Genomic DNA, 5,566 nt, shown 5'->3' with positions numbered 1-5,566 from the left:
GCAGTAGATAAACAGAGATACAAGAGAACCTTTGGTGCCAAGAAGAAAGATCCTGAAGGCTGAGCTGTCTAGGTTGGCTGGTGTCTTCAAATCCTGGTTTTAGTTCCACCTGAGGTGACTACAATCCTCTGGTTAGATTCCAGGAAAGAATCTATACTCTCTTATTTTCTCTTAAGCTAACTTAAGCTGGTTTCCATTGTTTGCTATAAATGTATAATGTAGGGAGTTAGTGAAGTTTCTTTCTGATCCCAATGTTGAGAACTACAAAATAAAGCATTAGCGCCCAGCCAGCCAGGGAACTTGGAATGCTCTCAGATAGACCCTGGATGCAGACCTCCCTGGGACTGACTGGTCATAAGTCTTACGTTTTCAGGCCATTATATGAATTCCCAGGGCCACAAAATAATTTATATCATGAGCTACAATCATATTATTTAGTTAAGCAGTTTTTAAAACCTTTTTATTTTGAAATATAACATTCATACAAAAAAAAGTACACAAAACAAAAATGTGCAGCTCAGTGATTTTTATAGAATGAACAACCACTTCACCACCACCCAGTCAAGAAATAGAACACTGCCAGTCTTCCAGAAGCATCTCTTCCCACAACTTGGACTCACTACCAACATTACACTCTTCTACCTCTCCAATAGTGACCAATGTCCTGAATTTTATGGCTACAATTTCTTTTTCTATTTTTGCTTTTCTTTAATAGTTTTTACCTCCTAAGCATGCATCCCTAAATACTATAGTTTAATTTTTTCTGTTTTGTTTTTTTTTAACTTGCACTTTTTAGTGTCTGGCTTCTCTCACTGAATGTCATGTTTGTGAGATCCATTCATGTTGTTGTGGGTAACTCCAGGTTGTTCATTTTTCATTGCTGAATCATATTCCATTGCATGGATGTATCAGAATAACTGCACTTTGCATGATTACAGTTAAATAGAGCACAAAACCAGACTGAAGTCATCTATATTTTAGAAATTGTGTTAGCAGTTATTCTTTGAGGGGACTTCTGGGTTACTGTTCTATTTTTTGGTCTGGGTGCTTATGTTCACACTGTAAAAATTTATCGAGCTGTAAATTTATGATTTGTGCATATTTCAGTATGAATTTACTCTGTTATGATGCAAAAAAGAAAAAAGAAAAGAAAAGAAAAGCTGATTGGTCTCCTACTCCTCAAGGCCAGGTTCACATCATAGAGCTTCCTTCCTTTCCTGGTTCCTGGATTGGTAATTCTTGTCTTCTTTTTAGATTTTATATATTTATTTTTAGAGAGAGGGGAAAGGAGGGAGAAATAGAAGGAGAGAAACTTCTATGTGAGAGAGAAATGTCCATCAGTCTGCTGTCTCTTACGCATGACCCGGCCAGGGATCAGACTCGCAACCCAGAAAACATAACCATTCACTTTGCAGAACAACATCCAACCAACTGAGCCACACTGTCAGGACTGGGTTGGTAATTCTTCACTTTTTTTAAAAATAAGATTTTATTTATTTTTAGAGAGAGGAGAAGAGAGGGAGAAAGAGAGGTAGAGAAACATCAGTGTGCAAGAGAAACATGGATTATTATTTTGTTGGCTACCTGATGCCTTCAAGTGGATGCTTTTTATTTTCTGACTTGGTTTTTTGGTCCCCTTAGCAGAACAGATGGGCTGAATTACCTAGTCTTTCATTATCATAAACAGAAGTTATCACATAGTTTTATCAGGGTTCCAAACTGAATTGAAACCATGGCTAAAGATAAAGTCACATCTGTTAAAAGTTAATTTTATTTTATTAGTGATTGTTATCCATGTTATTTCTAAGAAGAATATGTATCTTAGTGATCACTGGAACATTTATATTGTTAAAGTCAGATTTTGTTTACAAATTAATCAGTTAATCATGTTAAACAATTGGAGGAGCTCACCCTGGCCGGATTGCTCAGTTGGTTGGAGCATCATCCCATACACCCAAATGTTGCTGGCTTGATTCCCAGTTAGGGCACATACCTAGGTTGTGAGTTCAATCCCTAGTACAGATGTGTATGGGAGGCAACTAACTGATATTTTCTGACACATCAATGTCTCTCTCTCTCTCTTCCTCTCTCTGTAAAGTCAATAAACATATCCCCTGGAAAGGATTAAAAATAATAATAACAATAGTCAGAAGAGCTTCAATTTTCTACTGAAATACCATATATCTAAAATTTTGTTTCACAATTTGTCTTTGCTTGTCAACTGCCTTACTTAAAATAACGAGACTTATTCTAGAAATTTAACTGACAATCAACATAAACCAATACTAAAATACATTTGTCTGGACTATAGCAACAATAGGAAGCTTCCTTGAGTTGTATATTTCATTTTAACCTTTAAAAATATATATGGAAAATGCTTTTCTTTTTCCCAGTGTTTTCATCTGAAATATTTATGAGAGAAAGAGAGAAAGAAAGAAAGAGAGAGAATCAATGAGTTAATTGTTCTTTTCTGGTCATTTCTATTTTCTGCTCCAAAGATTTCAAGAGCTAAGAGTGACTTGAGGCAGCTTCACCTTCATTTTTCTATCACAATACATGTCTTCCCATTTCTTTTGCCATCATTAGGACTTTCAGTTAACAAACCTGCTCTGATTTCCCAGCTAGAGCAAGAGCAAAAGGACAGAGCAGATATGAGAGGGTCCCCGACGTGTGAGGGAAAGAAAATAAGGCAGATGGGAGAGAATAAATAAGCAAAAGTCTTAAAAACCTGGTTGTCATGCATGCAAGGGATAGACAGCTCTTTTCAGTGAGGTTGCCCTTCCCACTATGTCTAGTAAAAGCATCATATTGGTGGCCCTATAATTTATTATCCAGAAAAGGACATTTTTGAGAGTGAAACGGTGGTGATATCAATATTTATACAAGGACAACAAGGATGAACTGGGACTGTTCTGGAAAACCAACAAACCAGATATCTGGTCATACTAGTCATATAGGTTGCAAATCCCTATTGCCATCACTCCTGTCCTCACAACTTCATCCAGATGTCATTTTTTGCTTCCCTATTTAGATTTGGTTTTAGTTGACTCTGAGCCTCAAGTCTTTACTTGGGCTCTAGAGCAGTGGTTTTCAGACTTTAGATGTGCCAGAATCACATGAAGAGCTTATTTGAACCCAGAGAGCTGGATCACATCCCCAGATTTTCTGAACCAGTGGCTTTGGGAAAAGGACAAGACTCGCATTTCTAACAAGTTCCAAATGATACTGATACATCTGAAACCACTCACTGGTTTTCAAGATTCTAGGGCATCTCCATGGAACTCAAGGTTGTTCCATGTTCTAAGTGGACCCTACCAAGGTATACTAATTTAATTTGGAGAAGACTGTTACTCCAGAATGCCAATTTATAGCAGATAATTGTGATAACTGCTGAACTTTTATGTCTTCTGCCAATAAGCCGTTCCTATTTTTCCAGAATATTGGCATGGAAACCATTTACATCATGTGGATCACCTCATTATGACACACAGTTCGCATGTTCTCAGCAGTACCCTTTGTGGTCATCTTAAGGCTTCGTGTGGTCTATTTCCAAGCTCACTGCTGCTGAAACACCTTTTTCTATATAGTAGTTTGCCAGGATTGTCTAACATCGGGGAGTGCCACAGGTTGAGGCATATTATGGGACTGAAAACATTTTAAACAGTTAAATAATTAAACATTTTGATCATTAAACCCCTGTCTCTGTTCTCTCGGACTTGACCAGCAACATGCTGGTGGGCTTGCAGGGCTGTAACAAAAACAGAAGGAGCTGCACCTCTTCCAAGACAGGGAACCTCCATCTGGAGGGCACTTATTTTCCAATAAATAAGTCAATTTTCAGAAGACCTCTCTGGTTAGCATAAAATTTATCTTAAAATAATAATACTTTCATAAAAGTGGTTGAAAAATAGTATTGTCAATGAACCTTTAAATCACCCTCCACCTACCAGAGATACAGTATAACTTCCTAGTATATTACATCGTCTATTTCTTCTATAAGCCCTGTCCCAGTCTCACCCTCTGTGTAAAACTCACTTTTCCTCCCACGTTTCTTTTTTACCCTCTTGCTACTACCACACTCAAAATACTCGTGATCCCCACACAAGCAATCCTCTGTGAACCAGCTGGGTGTCCTACAATACAATTCAATTCTGACAATACCTGGAAGTATAGCACAAAACCCACAGTTTAAGGGTTTAATCCCAGGAGGCTGCCCCCCCTACTCAGATGTCGATTGCAAGTAATAAGCCACCAGGTTATCCACAACTTCTGTTCCACTTGGTTACAGATTAAAGGTTCCCAAACCCTCCAACCCCCACCTTCCAATTAGATTATTTGCTAGAACAGCTCACAGAACTCAGGGAAGCATTTACTTACGCTTACTCGTTTATTATAATAATAAAGGATATGGTAAAGGATACAGATGAACAGCCAGATGAGGAGATTCACAGAGGGAGGTCCAGAAGTGTCCAGAGCTCAGGAAATTCTGTCCCAGTGGAGTTGAGGTACATCACCCTCCTGCTGTGACTGTGTTTGTCGACCCAAAAGCTCTCTGAATCCCATAATTCTCGGCATTTTATGGGGACTTCCTTATATAGGCCTGACCAATCCCTCTCCATTATCAGCCCCTCTCCCTTCTCTGGAGAATGGGAGGTGGGCTTGAACATTCTAAACTTCTAATCATGGTCTGGTCTTTCTGGTGACCAGTCCCCATCCAGGAGCCCACCCAGAGTTGCAGTGGAACAAGAGATGCTCCCAGTGTTCTTATCACTTGGGAAATTACAAGGTTTTCAGGAGCTCTGTGCCAGGAACTTGGGGCAGAGATCAACATATATATTTTCTATTATTTCACAATTTTCTAAGCAGTACTAGCAGGATATTAAAAATAATTCAGGTTATTTAATATTCTAGATTCGTATTCCAACTTCTCATTTACATTGCTTTATTTTCCTGGTTGCTACACGTCTTTAAAAATTTTATATATTTTTTAGAGAGAAGGGAAGGGAGGGAGAAAGAGGGAGAGAAACATCAATCAGCTGCCTCTCATGAGCCCCCAACCGGGACCTAACCTGCAACCCAGGCATGTGCCCTGACCAAGAATCGAATCAGCAACCTTTCAGTTTGCAGGTCGGCACTCAAGCCACTGAGCCACACCAGCCAGAGTGCTGCATTTTAATTTTACACACTAATTCAGACTAATTAGTGTGTGAGGAGAATAATTCTGAACCAGAGCAAAATTAGTATTAGGCCCGTTATGGTAGGTCTTGCACTAAAAGTGGCGGACCTTCTTTCCTTCCTCCCTTCCTTCCTTCCTCCCTTTCTCCGTCCCTCACTTCCTTCCTTCCTTCCTTCCTCTCTCCCTCCCTTTTTTCTTTTCTTTTTTTTTAAAGAAATTGTTGAGGAAAGAGTGAGGATAGGGAATATACAAAATGGGGTAACTTTAATCAAGTTGCAAAAATGTTTACTCTTATGAAGGTTGAGGCATGAGACAAGGCCTCATTTCTGTTCTAACTAGCTTGGGAACTTAAATCTTTTTGAGATTTCCAGTCCTAATCAATGCCTGGTT

The sequence above is a fragment of the Pteronotus mesoamericanus genome, unplaced genomic scaffold (genome assembly GCF_021234165.1).
Source record: "Pteronotus mesoamericanus isolate MK-2021 breed Mesoamerican mustached bat unplaced genomic scaffold, CSHL_Meso_final scaffold_167, whole genome shotgun sequence".
Lineage (NCBI taxonomy): Eukaryota > Metazoa > Chordata > Mammalia > Chiroptera > Mormoopidae > Pteronotus > Pteronotus mesoamericanus.
The sequence above is the reverse complement of the archived record's forward strand: the minus strand, read 5'-3'. Positions refer to the sequence as shown.